Below are 21,970 nucleotides of genomic sequence, written 5' to 3'. Positions count from 1 at the left end.
CGGCGCTCCTTCCGGGTCCGCGCTCGGGCTGCGCCGCCCCGCCCAGGCTGGGGGCTTCGGCCTCCCGAGGAGGGGTGGGGAGGGGAGGCGGAGAGGGTGGGGGGACGGCTACCTCCTCGAAAACAGGGGGACCGAGGGTCAAACAAGCGCTTCCGGCTCTGCCTCCGGGCCGACGGCGGCGCAGACCTACGCGTCTAGACGCCGAGCTCCGGGCTCGGCTCCTGCGCGCTCGCGGAGGCCGGGGCGCAGGACCGCCCCTCTGGGAGGCCGGCCCTCGGAGAGCCCGTCCCGTCTCTCCGAGAGCCAATCGGAGCCAGCCCGCGGCCGGCCTGGTCCCGCCCCCGGCCGGAGCCCTTCCAGGGTGGCCCCGCCCACGGCCTCCAGGTCGTTTGCATGGGGCGGGGGGAGGCCTCCCGAGAGGATCGTTTCCGTGGGCGGGGCCGGCGCGGCTCGGTCTGTGGGCGGTCGCCGCCCGCGCGGGCGGCTCTGATGCAGCTGGAGCTCTGCTGGTCGGTGCTGCTGTGTTCCTCCCCTTCTCCCAGCCCCTGCCCACCGATTTCCTGTTGCTGTTTGCCCACGCAAGTTTTACAATGGTTTGGTCACACACAGACGCTCGCGCGCGCGCACACGAGACTCATATACAGCCTAACTGCAGTTCATATTGAAGGAATTTCTGAAAGAGAAAAACCGCCTACAATGCCATCACTTTAACACCTCATTTAACCTCTGCATACTTTCTGGTCACTGTTTATGATAAACGTATTTCCTTATTTCTTCATCTGAGGGATGAAGATGTGTCTCTTCTACCTCTCACAGGTGACAATTCAATGACGTGACAGATGTGAGGTTCTTAGAGGTCTGGGCCCACAGTCCGTGCTCAGCTCTTGCTCAAACATTTATTGAGTCCTTCCTACTATATTCTAGACACCCAGTCCCGTAAGAGTTCTCCCATCTTTCTGGGGGAGACTGATGAACAGATACGATTCTCAGAACGGTGCATCCAAAGTAACGAGGGTGATAAGTCCGGAAAGGGCTCAGGGCCCAAGACGATTGTTTGGACAACATGGTAAATAAACTAGAAAGAAAGTATATGGTATTTGGAAGCTAGAGGGTAGATAAAAATGCGGACCAGGGGGCGGAAGACAAATTTGAGGATCCAGAATCCTTTAAAGGAAGGGAAAACAAGAACCAGAAAACAACAATGTTGTCAAGGCCGCATCAATGTATTTTTCCATCACAGGGCAGGGATCTTACTTTTAACATTACATCATGTGTGTTTGTCCATATTCATACACAGTATTTTTTCTGATTGCTTAATCTTCCGTCATCTTTTTCTAACCCAATTCACTTAACTAGTTGTTCTTTCATTCACAAATATTTGTTGAATGTCAACTATGGGCCAGACACTGTTCTAGGTGCTGGGGAAATAGCTATGAACGAAATAGTTAAAAATTCCTTTCCTCCTGGAGTTTAAATTCGTGTGTGTGTGTGTGTGTGTGTGTGTGTGTGTGTGTGTGTTTGGGGCAGGGCAGACAGACATTTGAAAAATGTTATGTAAATTATTTATTACGTTAGAAGATGATAAATACGCAGAAAATATAAAACGGGGCAGCAGGTTGAGGGGGTATGGCATGGTGAGTGAAGACCTGTTGAGAAGGGGATTTGGGTCGCACTTGAAGGGGCTGAAGGAAAGAGCCATGTGGACAAGCAGAGGGAGCAGCCAGGGGAAAAAAGCAGGGGGACGGGAGGCCAAGTCCAGGGCAGCTGTGCTTCATCTCTGCTCTGAGTCACAGGACAGCCTCTGAGTCAGACAAGAAGCCACTGGAGGACGCCGAGCAGAGGAGTGGCGCGATCCGATTTATGATTGGAAAAAGGCGCGCTTTCACTGTTGCCTTGAGGGAAAGGAAGAGGGGAACGGGGGACCCTCAAGGAGCTACTGCCTTTGTCCCCAGGAGGTGGTGGCTCAGAACAGGGTTGCTGGCAGTGAGGGTGGGGAGACCATTTTGAAGAGACGGGAGGTGGGGGGGGGAAGAGGGAGTGATTTCATTTCCTTTTCAAAGAATCACGCTGGCTGCTGGGCAGAGAGCAGACTGCAGGTGTAAGTGTGGAAGCAGAGACCAGCCGGGAGCTCCCACGGCGGCTCCGGCCAAGCGGGCGGCGCTGGGACCAGGCTGGGCGCCCTGAGCGCTTCCCCAAGGAGACGTCAAGTTAGCCCCAGTTTTGCATTATGATTAACAAGCTTTCCCCTCGAGTATTCCTCTGTGTTTTCCATGGCCATTTCTCTTTTAATTTATCATTTCCTTTGCACGAGTTCTCAGCAGCAAATGAGGATCTTGGCATCTGACCAGCCCAGCCTAGTGTGGTGGTTTCCTAGGGCCGCTGTGATGAGGTGCTGCGAACAGGGTGTGTAAGCCGCAGAAACGTCTTCGCTCGCGGCTCTAGAGGCTCGAAGTCCAAACGGGCAGAGCCCTGCTCCCTCCGAAGGCCTCAGGGAGGCCTGCTCCTTCTCTTCCTCGAGCCTCGTGGTCGCTGGCGATCCTTGGCGCCCCGTGGCTGTGGCCACATAACTCCAGTCTGCCTGTTTTCTTCCTCTGCCTCAAGCTCCAAATGTCCTTCCTCTAATAAGGACGCGAATCATTGGATTTAGGGCCCCCTCAAATCCAGTAGGATGTTGGTTACATCTGCAAAGACAATATTTTCAAATAAGCTCCCATTCTGAGGTTCCAGCAGACATTTGAAGAGACGCTGTTCAACTCAATACTTGAATTCAAGATTTGCCGATGATTCGCTGCACGACCTGGGGACAACTGATACGCCTGCGGTAAAGACAGCTGTTACAGGGATGCAGAGGTGGGAGGAGGAAACCATTTCTGATGGATAAGACAACGTGAGAGGGTGTATTCAAACTGGGCCGAGGGCTTCAGTAGGCGGAGCTTCAACTGCTGCTGAATGATTTATTCTAACACTTCCTGCCAGATACCAGGTGCTGTGGTGAGCAATGCATGCTATTTCAAGTGATGTGAGCTATAAATTTCCCATAAGTAGTTTGAGGGAAAAAGTGGCCTTTCTGAGCCAGATACTCCTGGGTTTTATTGGTGAGATGATGCCTGGGGAGCTTAGACATTTTAGCTCAGGGATTTGGGGACACTCCAGGTGGGGCTGCCCCCCTAGCGGCTCCCAGCCTATAGGAAGGAAGGGCGAGGAGGGTGTGGAGAGGTGGGCGGGGCCTGAGCAAACTCCCTGAGGACAGTGGCAGGTGCACCCCAAGACTGAGACATTGATGAGGGAGCTGGGGGAGGCGTCGTTCCCTCTGGCCTCCCCCAGGAGACTGGTTGGTGTGCAGAGGAAGGGCAGGCCTTTGGTGTCAGAGGCCTAGGGCCATGGGACAACGTAACTTGGATCTGGTGGAGGGAGGCGATGTCCCATGTACGAGCAGGGGGACCTTGAGGGAGGGGCTGGATCCCACAGCCATGCAATTGCCTGGGAAGAAACGATCACAGACAATTTATTTCCCACCCATTCTGAGCCAAGTACACTTACCTTTGCTGTTACAGTTTTTTTTTTTTTTTTTTTCCTCATTTGGCCACCCCGTGGCACATGGATTTCCCAGGGCCATGGTTCAGATTTGAGTCACACTGTAGCTTCCACACGCCATGTCCTTTAACCTGGGCCCGGGATCAAACCTCCGTCCTAGTGCTGCAGTGATGCCACAGATCCTGTTGAGCCACAGTGGAAACTCCTGCTGTTACAATTTAATCTCTGCAACAGTCCTTCCAGGTAGACTTTATTATCCTTACGTTGCAGGTGAGAATTCTGTGTGTAACACAGCAGACGCAGCTCCAGGAGGACTCAGCGCCAGCACCCTCCCTCCTGACCTCGGTCTCCGGTCTCCGGTCTCCGTGGCTTCTGACTCACATCTCATTCTCCGGTTTTCAGCCTTCCTTCACTTGGGTTTGAATCATTCCTTTATCACTCACTTTTCAAGTTCAGGCAAGTTTCCCAATTGCTCTGCACCCCAAGTTTCTCATGCACCCTGGAAAAGAAGCTTAAGTACGGGAAGGGAAGAGAAGTAAAGGCGGTTTGTTGGGAAATAGCAACATCTTAGCTCAGACTGACTGAATGCACAGCAGGTGCTTAGTTCCCTGGGTATACCATGTGCGGAGTCTGAAGCCTACAACCACAGTTCACTGCAACTCCAGGTGCCTAATCCACTGAGCAGCCAGGGATTGAACCTGCTTCCTCATGGATACTAGTTGGATTCGTTTCTGCTGAGCCACAATGGGAACTCCTCTAGGTATGATTCTACTGACAAATGAACCTGTATCTCTCAGAGCATATATTATCAGGGGGTCTTTGGTTAGCACTTGAGGAGATTTCAAGGGTCTATTTTAGGAAAAAGGCAGTGACAGGTTCAATTTGTATTTTAGGGAACAATCCCTTGGGGAGCAATCTGGCAGGTGGGGGAGAGGAATATAAGATCGGATGGAGTTCCCATTGTGGCTCAGTGCGTTAAGGACCAGAGGTTGTCTCTGTGAGGATGCGGGGGTGATCCCTGGCCTCGCTCACTGCTCTTTGGGGTAAGGATCCAGTGTTGCTGTGAGCTGTGGTATAGGCCTCGGATCCTGCATTGCTGTGGCTGTGGTGTAGGCCAGCCGCTGCAGCTCCAATTCAACCTCTAGCCTGGGAACTTCCATATCCCACAGGTGTGGCCATAAAAAGAAAAAGAAAAAAACAAAAACAAAAAAAAAGAAGTGTGAGACTGGAGCTTAGGTGAAAAGCAACTTTAAGGCTGAGCCCCTGAACTCATGAAGCAGGTGAGGGTTTGAGATGACAGTGGAACTCGCCAGGCCCAACACCCCAACTCTGTTTTCCATAAGAAACTCAGTGGTATTTGGCATCTTGTGGCGCTTGGGAATTTCCTGATGGTTTGGAGATTCATTAGGTGAAAAAACACAGTCAGCCCATCGTCTCCAGCCTCCAGAGGCCAAGTCCTTCCCCTGGGCTGTGAAAGTGTGGTTTGTTCTCCACTGACCCACACACTCTCTCACTTCCTGGGGCTAATGGTTTACGATGCCTCCCCAGCTATCACATGAGCTCCAAAGGGCAGAGGGCTTTTGCTTCAGTTTCTATGTTCCCAAGGTGATTGTAACAGTGCCCAGTTCATAGTGGGTACTGAGTAAATATTTATCAAAACAGAATGAACCAGGAAAAGACTGTTCAGTACACGAACTGCTGCAGAAAAGGCCAGTAGAATAAGAGCACAGAGCCAATCCCTGGCTCGGGGGTAGGAGGTCATTTCAGAAGAGCGTGCTCTGGAAGTGAAGATGAAATGTCGCCATTGCCGTTTTGAATTCACCTTGGGCGAGTTCCCCAGTGGCTTGCAGGTTAAGGATCCAGCATTGTCACTGCTGTGGCTCTGGTCACTGCTTTGGCTCGGGTGTGATCCCTGGCCTGGGAACTTCTGCATGCCAAGGGTGCAGCCAAAAAAAAAATTCATTATTTTGAAAAAACATGTTTTGGGGAGGTAAAGAGATAAGGCTGCAAGGTTAGGCTGGTCTTCTGTAGGACCTTGTGTTCATTTATTATGTTTGGCTCAAAAGTGGAAATGTATTGGCCTATATTTGGTGAGGATGATGGCTCGAGCGAAAAATATACCCGGAAACAACACCTGGTTTCTCAGAGGACTGTTTGTTTCTTTTGGCCTAAGAGGGTTGGAGACAGAGTACAAATAAGCAGGAAGGGATTTTTCATTTTCATTAGAAAAATAACCAAAGAACATTTTGTTAATCTATGTGGATATTTTGGGGTCGGAGTCCTTCTAGGGGTACTCTTGTGCTCACTGACATAAAATTGCTCTCTCATCTTTGCCTCACCCCCGATGGAGCTGGGTTGTGTTCTGGGTGTTGTTTGAAAGCATTTAAAGTCATGCTCTGACTCCAGGAAACACACACCTCTTCTAAAGAATCTATAAACAGGGTCAGAGTCCATCCGTATCTCAACAGGCCATTGTTTTTCTTGGATGCTCTCGGAGGCGTGAATACAGGCTTGTCTGAAGTCATCCTGACTCAGACAGCTGGTCAAGACGTAATTCACATGCCATTCCTGTGTCCCGACTTTACCATCCATGCCTACAAAAATTTAAATTTCCCTTTGACTATCAAATGTCGTAGCTGTACCCCCACACTTGGTTTGGTGGCTGGAAAACTGTTCTCTGGTGGGTCTGAGCATCCCCAGAGCCATCTCGTGGGAAGGCAAGCAGGTCCCTGGTGTTCTTCTGCCCTGTCTCCTTGTCACTCGGCCGCGCTGCTGCCGGGGCCCCTCAGGAGACGGCCCTTCTGCTGGGCATTGCTACCGCCGTCACCACTCAGGCCTCAGGGGAGGGGACACTGTTCTACCCCTTGCTATTAGGGCTCAGAAATGGACAGGCCCTTCTCCTAGGCTGTCACAGCCTAGAACACACCTTGCTGTAACTATAGCTTAGCAGGTACTTACTTCATTGCCCAGGAAGCACTCCCCGGACGGGGGCTCCACCTGTGCTCCTGTTATGTTTCCATGACGGCGGGAAGGTTCCCACTTGACAACAGCTTAACTGATATGAGATGTGGCTACTCTCGGCGCTGCCAGGCTAGATCCACCAGGTCTTAGGGTATGTTCCCCAGAAGCTGGCTCAGAGGCACACTTTTTTTTTTCTTTCTTTTTAGGGCTACACCCGTGGCACATGGAAATTCCCAGACTAGGGGTCTAATCGGAGCTGCAGCTGCCAGCCTCCACCACCGCCACGGCAACACAGGATCCAAGTCACATCTGTGACCCACACAACAACTCATGGCAACACTGGATCCCCAACCCACTGAGCCAGTCCAGGGGTTGAACCTGCGTCCTCATGGATACTAGTCAGATTCGTTTCCACTGAGCCACAAAGGGAACTCCAGAGGCGTACTTTTGAGTGTGTGTGCTTCATTTGGCAGATGATTGGCAGGGAGCACTGGTAAAAGTGGAGAAGTCATTTGCGGACGGGGACGAAGTCTGGAGAGCGCACACTAATATGAAATTTACCACCGTGGGCAACTGGGGCGCAGGCCCGTGGGTTGGGAAACTTTGAGAGACAGTGTGGAACTGCCTGGCCCATATGGCAATCGCCAGGCACTTGCGGCTCATCAGACTGAGATATACTCTAAATATAAAACACACATGGAATTTCCCACACTTAGGACAAAAAAAAAAGTATAATATCTCCTTGTTAATGTTTTTATTGATCACACATTGACATGGTGCTCTTACAGATACATGGGGTTCAACACACTATATCATTAAAATTAATGTCACTTGTCTCATTTCACTTGTTTTTAAAAAATGTAAAATTCCCTACGTGAGTCACATTGCATTTCTCTTGAACGGTGCTGGTATTTTTCGTGCTTTGTCCTCCCTTCAAGGTTCGCGTGTCTGTCTACGGCCTTCATGAAACCAGGAGAACGGGAGCACACAACGCCGTCATAACAAGCCTCGTATTCAGAACACAGTGCCTGGCTCCCACGGGGAGGGGTAGTACTTTAAAGAATTATTTCTGTGCTCTCACATCCCCCCAATGTCCACCCATCCCTGCTCCTTACTTCCTGTTCTGGGCTCTCTGATTTTATTCACTTGCCCCCTGAGGGTCTTTGTCTTAGCCAAGAACTAGCTAGGAGTCCTCCACTGCTTTGGGGGAAGGTCCCATTCTTAAACCAGAGAATAAAGGAGGCAAATTTGTAGTTTTTAAGTTCCAAAGTCACTGGTAAAGGTGTAAGACAGAAAGAGGCGGGCGCATAACTGCAGACTTGCAAAGGGGGGTCTCCCCCTCCTCTCCTGGCGTCCACAGACCGCGGGATGGGGAGAGAGGGGCCCTGGAGGACAGGAAGAGAGACGGCTGTGCTCGCACCCCGGACCCCAGATGAGACGACCTGTGCACCTGTGCTGAGGATGCTCGCGGGCTGCGCTCACAGTGGCCATCAGCTAGGTCCCGAGGCCAGCGCCTGTGCCGCAGGATTCTGTGTGGCTCTCGGCTGCACCCTCTCCACGTGCAAAGCTCTCTTCCACCAGCCCAGGACTCTTCGCACAAACCACGGAAGTCTTCCTGGAGGAGTACCTGGGCAGGTACTGGGCAGGTACCATGTGACAAGGCAGAACTGGCCCCAAACCTTGCAAGGAGGCAGGACAATGACTGACACACATCTGCATTATTAGGAAATACGCCTCTGTCCATAGTTGTGAAGGCCTCACATTAAAGGGCAGAGCAGATCCTCTTCTGGGGCCACCTTGTCGCTAGCCCCCTCCTCAGGCCTTGAACCATCGAACAGGCTCCCCACAATGAGAGAAGTTTGCTCAAAGGCAAATCAGTTGAAAGATACCAAGTGTTCCAAAAACCCAAAGTGTGATCTCACCTGCTGTCATCTTGGATCCCATACCCCTGGGCTAAAGAGCCAGACAGCTACCTGGGTGAGTCAGAAGGAGTCATCGAGAAAGCAGAAGGCTGTGCGAGCTGGCCTCACAATTCCCCACGGAAAGGTGCATTTTGGGTCCACACAAGATACACTCTCTTGTTTGGTTGGGGCGGTTGGCCTCAGTGGGTACATTCCAGGAATTGTTTTCTCAGGCCCAGGAGCAAAAAGAGGAAGGTGGAAAGTCGCCCACGGACATCCGTAGCATTTGGCTTAAGGCCACCTTAGGGCGATAACTGTTTCTCTGTCGCTGATTGTGCTTTAGGTCCTCTGACACTGGAAACGCGTGTTCAGTGCCCAAGTGACCCAGCAGCTATCTCTGAGAGCAGCCTCTTAGATCCTGAGCTTCCAGTGCTGGGCGATTGTGGGGCGATTGTGGGAAATAGCTGGACAGGTGAAAGGAAATGACAAAAACTGCTTCTCAGATACGGTTGGAGCCTGGAGCCCAACACCTGCTGCCCAAGGCAGATGTCTCTTGGGGTGACCCCCAGCCACGCACCTCTTCTCTGAACCCTGAGCCAGCTGCCATGTCCATACAGTGTGGCCCCCACCGCACTCACAGCTGACCGGAAGAGGTGTAGACATGTGACCCACCCTGGACCCTTTAGACGCTGCCCGTGAAATTGAGAGATGGGCCTCTGAGCCTCTCAAGCAGCGCGTTTGGTGCCTGGGCAGAGTCTGCGCTGAGAGGGGGAAGGAAGCAGGTGCCAGGCTGAAGGAGAAAGGAGGACCGTGCAGGCGGATGAGGAGCAGCCTTGCAGCCTCGCCTGGCTTCCCGGGTCCAGCTCCAGGCCCTCACCAGGCCGCCAGCTCCCTGGCCACCGTGGACCTAAAGTGACCTTGACCTCGGCTTTAGGGTCCGTGAAGGTCCCCTCACCCTCCAGAGGCTCAGCCCGTCCTTGGCTGCACACGGCCGTGGGGTTGGGACGGTCTCAGGACCAGAGCCCGTTCCCTCACCTGTTTTCCCACCCGGGTGCCTTGGGACCCCGCAGTCTACACGGAAGACCAGGAGCAGGTCACAGAGGGCAGAAGAACACTTGCTTTTCCCCTGGGGAGGTGCCCATGGCCACTTTTTTTGGCCACGCCCACTGCATGTGGAAGTTCCTGGGCCAGGGATGGAACCCACGCCGCAGCAGCCACCTGACCCACGGCAGCGACAATGCTGGATCCTTAACCTGCTGAGCCACAGGAAAACTCCCCACACGCCACATTTTAAAGTGTATTTAATGGGGCAAAAGGGAGGGGGGACCCTCCCTTCCCGCTTCTCCTCCATTTAGTCATTCCATCGAAGCTCATGAACACTTCCCACGAGCCAGGCACCGTTTCAGACACGAAGCTGTGGTACCTCCCGGAGCTTCATTCTAGTGCAGGGGACAGACGACAACCAGCAAGCAGCTGAAAGAATTGCAGGTGACGAAGAGCCAGGAAGTAGGCAAAGCAGGGACAGAAGACAGAGTGTGACTGTGTCCGTGTGCTGCCTGGGGGCTCCCTGAGGAAGGGTGTTGGGGCGGGGCACTAGGGGGTGATGTGGATGCACGTGGGAGTGAGGAGGTGACATGGAGGTGACATGGATGGACTGGGAACGATGGAGAGGAAGGAGGCGACAGTGGGAAACGTGGGGAACGGCTTGCTGCCGAGCGCAGCTTGTTCAGGAGGCTGGGGCTGCTCCGTCCCCTCTGGCCTCCCTCACCGCCTTCCCACCTTCCCTTCCCCTCCCTCAGGTATTACCTGAGCTCCTGCAGAAGTCAGGAGCTGGCTGGACTAGATCGCAAGAGCAGAACAGGGGTTTTGCCCTGGAGGGATTCACAGGGCAGGAGGAGAGAGAGAAGCGAGTCCTGAAGCATGGGAGGTGGGTACCCAGTGGAGGACGGGGGAGGGTTACTGGGAATGTGACAGCAGCACGGAGGAGCAGCCAGGGTCTCCTACACCTCTGCCCAGCAGCCCAGTCCGCCGAGGAGAAGGCCGAGCCTCTGAAGGGTCTGCAGGTTCTGTTTCTTTCCAGTGCCACATGCCTTATCGCGGAGCCTGCAAAGCCCAGTGGAAAGCTTTGGAGCAGCCAGCAGGGCACACCCCCCACACCAACAGGGGAGCCCAGTGGAAGGTTGGCATCGATTCAGGTTGCTGGAAAACAGGAAAGGTACCTTCAGTTCGTAAGACTGGGACGCAGCACACACACACACACACACACACACTCTCAATGCTCAGAGAACTGAAGGCAAAGGGAGGAATTGGCAGGTGTCCCTGAAAACTGGTAATCCAAGAATGAAAATTTTGCAGAACAAGGACCAAACTGTAACAAAACTCAGGGTCAGAGTGAACTGCCCTGGTACTTATGTAACCGATGAAAGGCTTACAGGAAACTGTGTATTTACTTAATGATATGACTCATTTAAATGGAACAGACTTAAAGCTCCCACACAATGATCAGGTTTTCCGTTTATTATTGTCATGGGTCCATGTGACACCTAATGACACTGAAGTCTACAAACTGTGGAAACGGCCAACAGAACGTGTCTCCACAAGGACAGAAGAGGAAGAGGTCGTATCATTTAAGGGGCGTAAGATGCAATTTGAGCTCCAGCCGCAGTGCCCCAGGTGCCCGCAGATGACGGCTGGGGTGTGTGGGGCTGGGCGTCAGGCAGACCAAGAAGTGACTGCAGCTGTGGGAGGTGTGAACGCCAGGATGCAACTTGGGTGTTCGGTTGACACCAGAAAGCATGGACCAGCGGTGATCTGACCACTGCGTCAGAATGGAACAGATCCAAGGGCCACCAGATGTCCCTCTTGAAGGAAACTGTCATTCTTTCAGCATTTGCCTCAGGAAGACTTTGAGGGAAAGGAAGAGCCCCGGCCAGGACTTTCTCCTTTGTGAATTTGGGAAGCAAAACTGTGAGTCTGGCTGAGGCCAGAGACCTCCCCCTGGGAGCAGGTTCATTTCTGTGAGCACCTGCCCGGTTCGGCTGCTCCAGGGCAGCTTCTGCCCTGCACAGGGAGGAAGCTCTTGGGCCCAGGGATGCAACCCGCCCTACGGCAGTGACCACACTGGACTCTTAACCCCCTGAGCCACCAGGGAACTCCACGGCCCAGCATGGATGGCCTGGAAATGGCAGCTCCTAAAGCTGTTTCCTTTTGCTAATAGATACACATCAGCTCTTTGTCAGCAAAAAAGCTGATATTTTGGTCTTTAAGTACTTGATCTTTTGCTTATTTCTCAGTAGGTTCAGAAGTCTGTCTGGGAAGCCAAACGTCATTACTGGGACTCTAACGGGATCCTGGGGGACACCTCAGAGTCCTCTAGGGTTGCTGAATTTGAGGTTCAGTCAGAGGCCCACACTCCTGCCAATCTGGAGAGTCGCATCTTACACGTTAGGACAAAGGAAACACACTGTGGTTCTAAAACGGTCCTCAAGTCAGAAGTCACAAGGACAGACGCGCTGGGCGCCAGGCGTGCACCTGACGCTGAGCCCCTCCTCACGTGGGCAAGCCTGTGAAACCCGCTTCAGGGCGAGGATGCCCTCGAAGCCACGCTGAGGCCGGCGAGGCTGTAAAAATGCCAATAATTCCTTCACGGACTGGAAATCATAACAACAACCCCCAAAAAGAAAAAAGCAGCCCTCCCCAAAGCGAAACCCACCCGAATAAATAAAGTCGGTACTCCAACTAATGCTATGTGACACACGCAGGCAGGTTCCTGTACTGAGAAATAGAACGAAGGATATTTTGTTCTCTAAAGCGCTGCAGGACACATCGACTTCCGTCTCCCTAAAAAGCTCGTAGTGTCCTGCGATCGATCCCCACTTTCCCTGGAGGGTGGAAGGAGGCAGGGGAAGGATAGAGGCGCAGGGGGCGCGGGGCTGCGAACGCTGAGCGCAGGCGAGGGTCTCGGAGCGCCCGGCAGCCCGAAGCACCGCGCAAGGGCGAGACGGACGGACGCGCCCTGCAGTTCTAACCACAGCGGAGTCCAGATACAACTTGCACGACCGAGTGAGGCCGCGCTCTGCCTCTCAGCAAAACTGCACTGCGTGGGTCTCACGTCCACCCCCTAAAGTCTTGCGGCGCCAGCACCGGGGCTCCTCCCCTTAGCAGGTCCCCTTCCTTCCGCGAACGTCCCTACCGGGCTCTCTGGGGCGCCCGACTCGGGGGAGGCAACGTTCCGCCTACGGAGCACCTCTACGCTTCCACAGGTGCCCGGAATGGGGCCGCGCACCGCACCTTGCGAGGTCCTCCCCTCGGCCTCCGTGCAGCTCAGTGCCTGCCGCCCCATGTGGTGAATGAGGTCTTTGGGCCCCGAAGAGGCTAACTGCCCTCCCAGTGCAACCTGGCAGCAGGTGGCATCCGAAGTGTGAGATGGCTCTTTCCTTTGAATCTCCCCAAACCAGTCCATGCCCCCTCCCAGGAGGCCCCGGGGAGCTGTCGGGATGGCTCGGACTTGGGAGTCTACCAGCTGGGATTCTGGCTGCGCTCATCTGACACCTGGTTATTGGACTCACTCTGGACAATGGACAAGTGTGTAGGGGCTGGGTTGCTTTATCCAGACACAAGTTTATAAAACCCTCAGTGACGATCTAGAGACACGAGAGTGGCCCAGGGCGGCGTTGGCTAGGAAGCCCGGCCCCTCCCCTCTTGTTGCCACACTGACCCCAGGTCCTTGCCTTTGTCACCAGGCCGGGGTCTGGGGTTGGGCCCAGGGGCAGGTAGAGACGGCAGAGCAGGGCCTTTGGCCCGAGAACTGTTCACATCCTTGCCCCGCACACCCCCAGGCCAGAAACGGTGCCAGCGGCTGTTCTTAGCTGAAAGGAGGCTGGGAAGGGAGCTCCAGTGGGTGGCAGGTGCTGTGGGGAACTTCAAGTGCCCCCTCCTGAAGGATGAGTGGGACAGCCCGTCTCTGTCACACACTCCCATGGTCCCTTCCCTCCTGCCGGGGGCTCTTGTATCCTTAGTTACTGGCTTTCAGATCTCATCCCCAGGTTCCCCGCACCCTAAGCCCTCGGCCCTGTCTGGACTCCCGGGCAGGGCCTGCTCCTGACAGGTTCTTTCTGCTTTCCCTCCAAGCCCCTCGTAAGAAGGTGCGTGGAGTGGGTGGGGAGCTTCAGATGGGACAGGGCGTCAACAAGAGAGAAACAAGATGTTTGCTTTTCTTTTCTTTTTAGGACCTCGCCCAAGGCATATGGAGGTTCCCAGGTGGGGGTCGAATTGGAGCTGTAGTCGCCAGCCTACACCACAGCTACACCAGATCTGAGCTGCATCTGCGACCTACACTACAGCTCATGGCAATGCCGAATCCTTAACCCACTGAGCGAGGCCAGGGATCAAACCTATGTCCTCATGGATCCTGGTCAGATTCGCTTCCACTGAGTCATGAAAGGATCTCCTGTTTTTTCTTTCCTTTTTAGGGCTGCACCTGGGGCATATGGAAGTTCCCAGATTAGGGACTGAATCCGAGCCACAGCTGCTGACCTACACCACAGCTCACAGCAACGCCAGATCTTTAACCCATTGAGTGAGGCCAGGGATCAAACCCGGGTCCTCAGGGTTACTAGTTGGGTTCTTAACCCGACGAGCCACAAGCGGAACTCTGAGATGTTGGCAGCCAAGGTGGGGCCATCTGAGGCCAGATCCACCTCCTCATCAGACGTCTCAGGCCCCTCTTCCTTCAGTCGGGTGTGGATTCAGCTAACGCGCATTAAACCTGTAAGAGACGTGGTTGAAGCCTCTCAGGGCTCATGCCTGGGGGAGACGGCAGCTCGGGATGCCCACCTGAAGAGAGCCCAAGAGCAGCCAGAGCCTCTGCCCGCGGGAGCCAGGATCTCCTCCTCCTCCTCTCCCTCCACCGCTCACCTGCAGCCTCGCTCACATCACATCACCTCCATTTCTTGGTACTATCAGGGCCGAGCGCTCGACACCACCGCCTCTTTCAACCTCTACTCCTGCTCCAAGAGGCAGCACGATCATCTCCACCTTACAGCTGAGAGCCCGGGGCACAGAGAGCTAAGAACTGACTTGATACTGTCGCTATGACAGTTCAGTGAGGCAATCCCATGCAAACATCCAGCTCGGTGCCTGGAAAACAGAAAGTACTCAGCGACTGGGTAGCCTTTACTGTTTCAGCAGAGGAGGAAACGGGCTTACGGAAGACAGTCACGGGCCAGCAGAGGCTCTGGAATTTCCGCACAGAAGGGCCCAGGGAGGTGGCCTGCTTTGGGCTCTTAGGATGACTGTTCTGGTTGAAACTGTGTTTACACAACAAGCATACTGTCCCCTCAGCTTGTGAACATCAAAAATACCAAGTATTTCAATGAAGGTTATAGTCACACGTGGCGTAGGGTCAAGCCTATTCCATCTGTTTGTTACCATGATGCTTCCGATTGTCGTTGGCAATTAGCCTGAAGACGGAGAGAAGCACGGGTCACTAGCCCCTGGCGAAGCCACATTTTGGTGTCAGCCCTGTAAGGGCGCAAGCAAGGATCTGAAAGCGATTTTTTCTCTCTTTTCTGGTCACAGGGTGCAGCAACTTGGTGCGGGATCTCAGTTCCCAGATTGAACGGGGGGGAGGGGGGAGCGCAGCAGTGAAAGCAGGGATCCTACCCGCTAGCCCACCAGGGCGCCCCCGGGAAAGCAGTTCTGATGCTGGAGCTCAGCTCCACCCAACGAAGACTAACTGGGATGAACTGGGGGCGTGGTTTCCCCGTGCCCCGCCCCCCGGGGAGTGGAGGGGGTGTGAGCTCCCCACTCCTGCGACTATCCCTGGTCCTCACAAGCAAAACCGAGACCCTGAAAGCAGAGACGCTCGCAAGGGATGACCTTGGACTGGGTCTCCCCCTTCTCTAGATCGTTCTGGAAGCCCGCCTCACAGAATTAGGGCAGACCTGGCAGCCCAGCAGGCTTGCCGGCTGCGACGTTTCCATCGGATCCTCCGGGAAAAGCCCAGAGCGTCGCAGGCTCCTCAGGACGGTCATGGCCATGACTGCAGCGTCTTCCTGGCTCCCCCCACCCAGGGCTGCGCTGGGGTCGGGGAGTTTCTGGATCCCTGCAGGGATAACACGGTGAAAACAGGGGAGGCTGGGATTTTGCAAACGAAGCTTCTTGACTCTGAAGAAAATGTAAAGCTTGTTTCAGATGCTGAGCAGAGGTTAAGCATGGTTTTCAGGCGGCTCCAGGGGCCGCGGAGGCAGCCCGGCAGCTGGGAGGCACAGGTGACTCTGTTCTCTCACTGACTCATGCCTTCCTGGGTCACGCATTATCTGAGCTCCTACTACGCGTCAAACTGCACACTAAGCACCGGGAATGCAGTGGCCAGTAGGCCCCCACCTCAGTGCTCGCGGTCCTCCGTGGGGGACACACCTGTGTAATCAGAGAAACGCCGTGGTTTCTTTATATTGGGCCCACACCTGTGAGTTTGACTGTTTATACCTTGGAGCCGGCCTGAGCTGATGGAAGCTGGGGGTGCCACGTAGGGAAGAGCTGTCCCCCCCTCAGTGTCTGGCGTCGAAGGGAGAATAGCTTGGGCACAAGCAGCTAAAGAGCTGTGTTTGACGACAGCTGCTGCCAGGGGGGCGGTGAATTTTACAGGTCAGCCTGACTGGGCCACCGAGCGCCCGGGTCACTGGGTGGTCGCCAGGGTATTTCTGGATGAGATTAATATGGGACTCAGTGGGCCGGTTCCCAGGCAGCCCTCCAGAGGAGCTCATCCAGTCGGGGGCGGAGGGGGCAGTGCTGAACAGAATAAAAAGCTGAGCAGGGAAGCATCCTCTTGCTCAGCCACTGGTCTCCTCCTGCCTCAGACTTGGACTCACCCTGGAGTCACACCGGCAGCCGCCCTGGTTTTGAGCCCTTGGACATGGCCTGGGACTGCAATGCCACTCCCGGGGCCCCAGCTGGTCAGAGGCACATCCTGGACGTCTCAGCCACTGCACAAAAGCCACTTCCTCGTAGTTGACTCCACCTGCACAATCCTGGGAGCTTTGTTTCTTTAAGCCCACAGGCGGCACACCAGGCAGCAACGCGGGTCCAGTAGGGACCATAGGTATGCTGAGCAAAAATGCCCTCGTGGGGTCTTCACGCACTTGAGGGCTGGGCAAAGAGGGCCGAGTCTGACTGCGATGGCCTGGGCCAGCCCCCTCCGCTGCCACCCCCCCATTCTGCCACCATTTGCTATTGCTTGCTGTTCCCACTTATTCATGGATCTCATTAACCTAAGGTGCTTTCCTTTTTCCTGAAGCACCTGTTACCAGATAGGTGTCAGATGGACATATTTCACACAAGGGTATGAATAGTTAAAAAGAATAAAATGTTGCCACCCTCACCTCTACCTCCTAGTTGGCGACTTTATTTTTCAGCCAAAGAACAAATCCTTAGCTAACGAGCTCCTGCTGTGTGCAAGAAAATGCAGATGGGGGCTAAGGAGTGGGTAGGGTGAAGCCTCAGACCCTCCCAGATTCCAATGTGGAAGAATATAAACCCCCCTGCAGGGTCTCTGACTCTTTCTGGTTTCAGCCAAAGTGGGAGAGTCCAGGCCACAGAATCTGCCTAGGCCAGATCCACAGCCAGAATCACAGCCAGATCTACAGCCAGAGCCACAGCCAGATCCACAGCCAGAGCCGTGGCCAGATCTACAGCCAGATCCACAGCCGGAGCCACAGCCAGAGCCATGGCCAGATCCACAGCCAAATCCACAGCCAGGTCCCCAGCCAGGCCCACAGCTTGATCTACAGCCAGATCCACGGCCAGGCTCACAGCCAGATCTACAGCCAGAGCCACAGCCAGATCCATAGCCAAATCCACAGCCAGGCCCACAGCCAGAGCCATGGCCAGATCTACAGCCAGATCCACGGTCAGAGCCACAGCCAGAGCCATGGCCAGATCCACAGCCAAATCCACAGCCAGGCCCACAGCCAGAGCCATGGCCAGATCTACAGCCACATCCACGGCCAGAGCCACAGCCAGAGCCATGGCCAGATCCACAGCCAAATCCACAGCCAGGTCCCCAGTCAGGCCCACAGCTTGATCTACAGCCAGATCCACGGCCAGGCTCACAGCCAGATCTACAGCCAGATCTACAGCCAGAGCCACAGCCAGAGCCGTGGCCAGATCTACAGCCAGATCCACGGCCAGAGCCACAGCCAGAGCCATGGCCAGATCCACAGCCAAATCCACAGCCAAGTCCCCAGCCAGGCCCACAGCTTGATCCACAGCCAGATCCATGGCCAGGCCCACAGCCAGAGCCACAGCCAGGTCCACGGCCAGGTCCTGGCAAGGCTCAGTTTACCAGGAGTTAAACGCTCATTCTGAGGTCTCCAGCTCAGCGGCCCCACATTCCTCACCTCCTTCTAGAGGCCAAAAGGCCTCATGAAAAAATGCAAATGACCACGCGAGGGCGCTGTTACTCCACAATTTTCCCGCCAAAACTGCATTCAGGGATGTCCAGGTCGCCCTTGCTTTTGAGGCTCAGCTAAGGGATGCCTCTGGGAAAGAGGGTGACACACTCCGGGATCTGCATAAACATGGAAAAGCAGAGGTAAGAACACTTTCTACACTCTGAGAATGGCTTGATGAGCTATCGTTTTAAAATGCTAGCAGCGCACCTGTTTTCAATGCACAGCAGCGAATGCTGCCCAGAGTCACTAGCCCTGTGACTCTGTCCAGGGACCGAGCCTCTCTGGGGTTTCCATTTTGTCACCTGCCTCTCTGGGCACTTGTGAGGGTTAGGGGACGAGGCACAGAAACATCCTGGCACCGTGCCAGACACATACAGCTTAAAAAAAGTTATTATCATTAAACATTATTTTAAAAGTTTCAAAATGAGACCACGGAGCATCAGCTGCTTGCAAGCCAAACAGGGTGGGCTGCAGTCCAAGGCAGTACCACTGGACCAAAAAAGGAAGGGGTATTTACATATGCGTTTATTTTTTTTTTTAGGCCTGCACCTGTGGCATATGGAGGTCCCCAGTAGGGGTCCAATCGGAACTACAGCTGCCGGCCTACATCACAGCCACAGCCACGCCAGATCTGAGCCGTGTCTGCGGCCTACACCACAGCTCACGGCAGAGCCAGATCCTTAACCTGCTGAGCAAGGACAGGGATCAAACCCGCAACATCATGGTTCCTAGTTGGATTCGTTTCCACTGTGCCACGACGGGAACTCCAGAAGGGGTATTTAGATGGCAGGGTTGGACAGGCCAGGCAAAGCGAAGCCAATGCCCCTGGAAAGGGGCCTTGATTTCTCCCTCCTTCTTCCACATCAAAGTGCCGGGTTGGTGCTGCCCGCACGGCTGAGAATCAGCTTCTGGTGCTGCCCGCAGGGCCGAGAACCAGCGTCTTTCAGTATGACTCTCAAACCTGCTACCTGAGCAACTCTGATCTCATCTCAGACTGCTGTTCACCCCAGCTCAGAAACGCACCGTGATGGCCAACACGTAACAGGTTTGGGCTTGAGAAGAAAGGCGCTGTGACTATTCAGGACGTGGACGCCAGGGCTGACTAACAAGGAACCTGGATGTGCGGTTATCACGCGCACTCTGGTTTTGTGAAGACGTGAAAAAGGCTGTGATGGTGGGAAGCATTCCATAAGCAGTCACTATGCGGCACTCTGGCAAGGGCTGGCTCAGTCATGAATTTTAACGGCTCAAGAAGAGGAAATCCGATTGGGGGCGAAGGGAGTTTTGGGAATGGCAGCTTCTGAGTGTTGAACTGACAGGCGCTGGTGACTAGCTGATTAATCCCATTCAAGAGCAGAACAGGCCACAGCGCTGCATCGGATACCGAGCCCTTTGACAGCTTTCCGTCTTTTGATGATCCCAGCCACCCTGAGACACGAAGACGACAGGGTACTAGCACTGTCATTAAACAACCAGCTTTATTGAGATATAATTCATACGACAAGCCAGTCATCCATTTCCAGCGTGCAATTCAGTGGTTGTCAGCACAGTCACGGATAGGTGCAGCCATGGCCACGGTTGGTTTTTTAATATTTTCCTTACGTCAAAACCCCCTGTCCTTGAGCTATTGCTCCCTCTCTATTCTTCGTCCACACTCCTCCCCCCACTCCCAGCCCTAAGCCAATCCACGTTCTGTCTCTACGGATTTGCCTGCTCTGGGGTGTCACATAAATGGAACCATATACTCTGTGGTCCTTTGCGACCGGCCTCTCTCTCTGGGCGTGTTTTCGAGGCTCGTTCGTGTTGTCGCAGCTCTCGGGACTCTGTTCTTCTTGTGGCTGAAGATTATTCCATTGTGTGGAGATAACACCTTTCATGTACCCACCCTTCGGTTGATGATACGTTTGGGTTGTTGCTCCGCTTTGGTTATTTTGAATGGTGCTGCTATAAACACGCACGTACAAGCTTTTGTGCGGACGCGTGCTTTCATCCCCAGAGTGGAATTGCTGGCTTCTATGGTAACTCAGTGTTTAAGCACTTGAGGAATGGCCACACTGCTTTTCCCAAAGGGGCTGCGTTTTTGCACGCGATCTGCAGGGATGAGGGCTCTGATTCTCCCCATCCCTGCCTGTGCCTTGTGATTATCTGCCCTTTGAGATCTTGACATCCGAAACGAGTGTGAAGTGGCGTCTCATCGTGACTCGGATCTGCATTATGACAAATAATGTTAAACATTTTTTCCCCACGTGTTTATTGGTCATTTGTTTATCTTCTCTGGAGAAATGTCCTTTTTAGATATTTTACTCATTTTAAAATTAGGTTATTTGTATTTGCATTTTTTTTTTTTTTGGTCTTTTTGCCTTTTTTCTAGGGCCACTCACTTCTGTGGCATATGGAGATTCCCAGGCTAGGGGTCTAATCAGAGCTATAGCCGCCGGCCTACGCCAGAGCCACAGCAATGCCACATCCAAGCCGAGTCTGTGACCTGCACCACAGCTCACGGCAACGCCGGATCCCCAACCCACTGAGTGAGGCCAGGGATCAAACCTGAAACCTCATGGCTCCCAGTCAGATTTGTCAACCACTGAGCCACGACGGGAACTCCTGTATTTGTATTTTTTATCACGGAGGTGTAAGACTTCTTTAGATGTCTAGATACAATACCTTATCAGATGTATGATACATTTTCTCTAATTTGGGGAGTTGTCTCTTAATGTTCTTGACACTGTTCTTTGAAGCACAGAAGTTTCCAATTTTGAGAAGTCTAATTTATCTGGTTTTTTGTTGTCGTTGCTTGTGCTTTTGGTATCAAATCTAAGAATCCATTGTCAAAACCAAGGTCATGCAGATTTACTTCTATGTTTCCTTCTAGGAGTTTTCTGTTTTTGCTCTTAATATTTAGGCATTTGAACCCTTTTAAGTTAACTTTTGTCTGTGGTGTAAGGGGAGGGTCTGACTTCGTTCTTTGGCATGTGGGTATATGTTTGTCCCAGGAGAGTAGAAGACTGGTCTTTTCCCCATTGACTAGTTTTGACCCACTTGTTGAAGCAGTTGGCCGTAGACACGAGGTCTATTTCTGGAGTCTCAGTTCCATTCCATCCATCTCTGTGTCTATCCTATGCCGGTACCACACCGTTTTGATTACTCTTGCGGCTAGTTTGAAATTGGGACGTCTGAGTCCTCCAAATTTATTTTTCTTCTTCAGTATTGCCTTGGCTATTTGGGGCTCCTTGAAATTACACGTGCATTTTGGAATCAGCTTTCCAACTTTAACAAAGGGCTCAGCTAGGATTCCAATACGTGTTGCATTGAATCTGCACATTGGGCAGTAGTGCCGTCTTAACAACATTAGGTGTCTAATAAACGGACGTGAGAGGTTTTCCATTTACTTAGTTCTTCTCTCATTTCTTTTATCTTTGTTTTGTTTTTGTTTTGGCTGCACCCACAGCAGAGCCAGGGGTTGAACCTGAGCCACAGCAGCCAGCCGAGTCAAGGCAGTGACAATGCAGATCCTTAACCTGCTGAGCCAACAGATAACTCCATTTCCTTTAATGTCTGTCTGTCTTTTTAGGGCTGCACCCGCAGCATATGCAAATTCCCAGGCTAGGGGTCGGATCAGAGCTGTAGCTGCTGGCCTACACCACAACCACAGCAGCACTGGATCCTCAACCCATTGAGCGAGGCCAGGGATCAAACCTTCATCCTCATGGAACTAGTCAGCTTCGTTACCCCTGAGCTACGGCAGACACTTCCTCTTTAATTTCTTTAGACAATTTTTAAAAATTTTTGGAGTGTAAGGTTTACACTTCTTTTATTAAATTTATTCCCAGGTATTTTACTCTTTCTGATGATATTGTAAGTGAAATTATTTTCTTAGTTTTATTTTTGGACTGTTTATTGCAAGTATATAGGAATGCAATTGATTTTTAAAATATTGATCTTGTATCCTAAAACCTTGGTGAATTTGTTTATTAGTTCTAATCATTTTCTAGTGGCTCCCTTAGGATTTTCTATCTATAAAATCATGCCATCTGTGCACAGAGAGAGTTTGACTCTTCCTTTCCAATCTGGATGCCTGCAATTGAGGCTACACCTCCAGGGAAACCACCAGCTCCCCCCCCC

At 53.1% G+C, this 21,970-nt stretch overlaps 1 long non-coding RNA gene across 2 annotated transcripts; it reads right to left on the bottom strand.

Annotated features, from left to right (window-relative positions):
* LOC106505295 lies at positions 7,235-16,775 on the bottom strand. Of its 2 annotated transcripts, none has more exons than XR_001299578.2 (2): positions 14,232-16,775; positions 7,235-10,595 (listed from the first exon to the last, which is right to left on the bottom strand). It is a non-coding gene; the product is annotated as an uncharacterized LOC106505295 (long non-coding RNA). The 2 variants fall into 2 exon arrangements; XR_001299586.2 differs by having other exon boundaries at positions 14,313-16,447.

This window comes from Sus scrofa, chromosome 4 (assembly GCF_000003025.6).
Source record: "Sus scrofa isolate TJ Tabasco breed Duroc chromosome 4, Sscrofa11.1, whole genome shotgun sequence".
NCBI classification, from domain to species: Eukaryota; Metazoa; Chordata; class Mammalia; order Artiodactyla; family Suidae; genus Sus; species Sus scrofa.
Note: the sequence above shows the minus strand (reverse complement) of the source record. Positions and strands in the feature narration are given on the sequence as shown.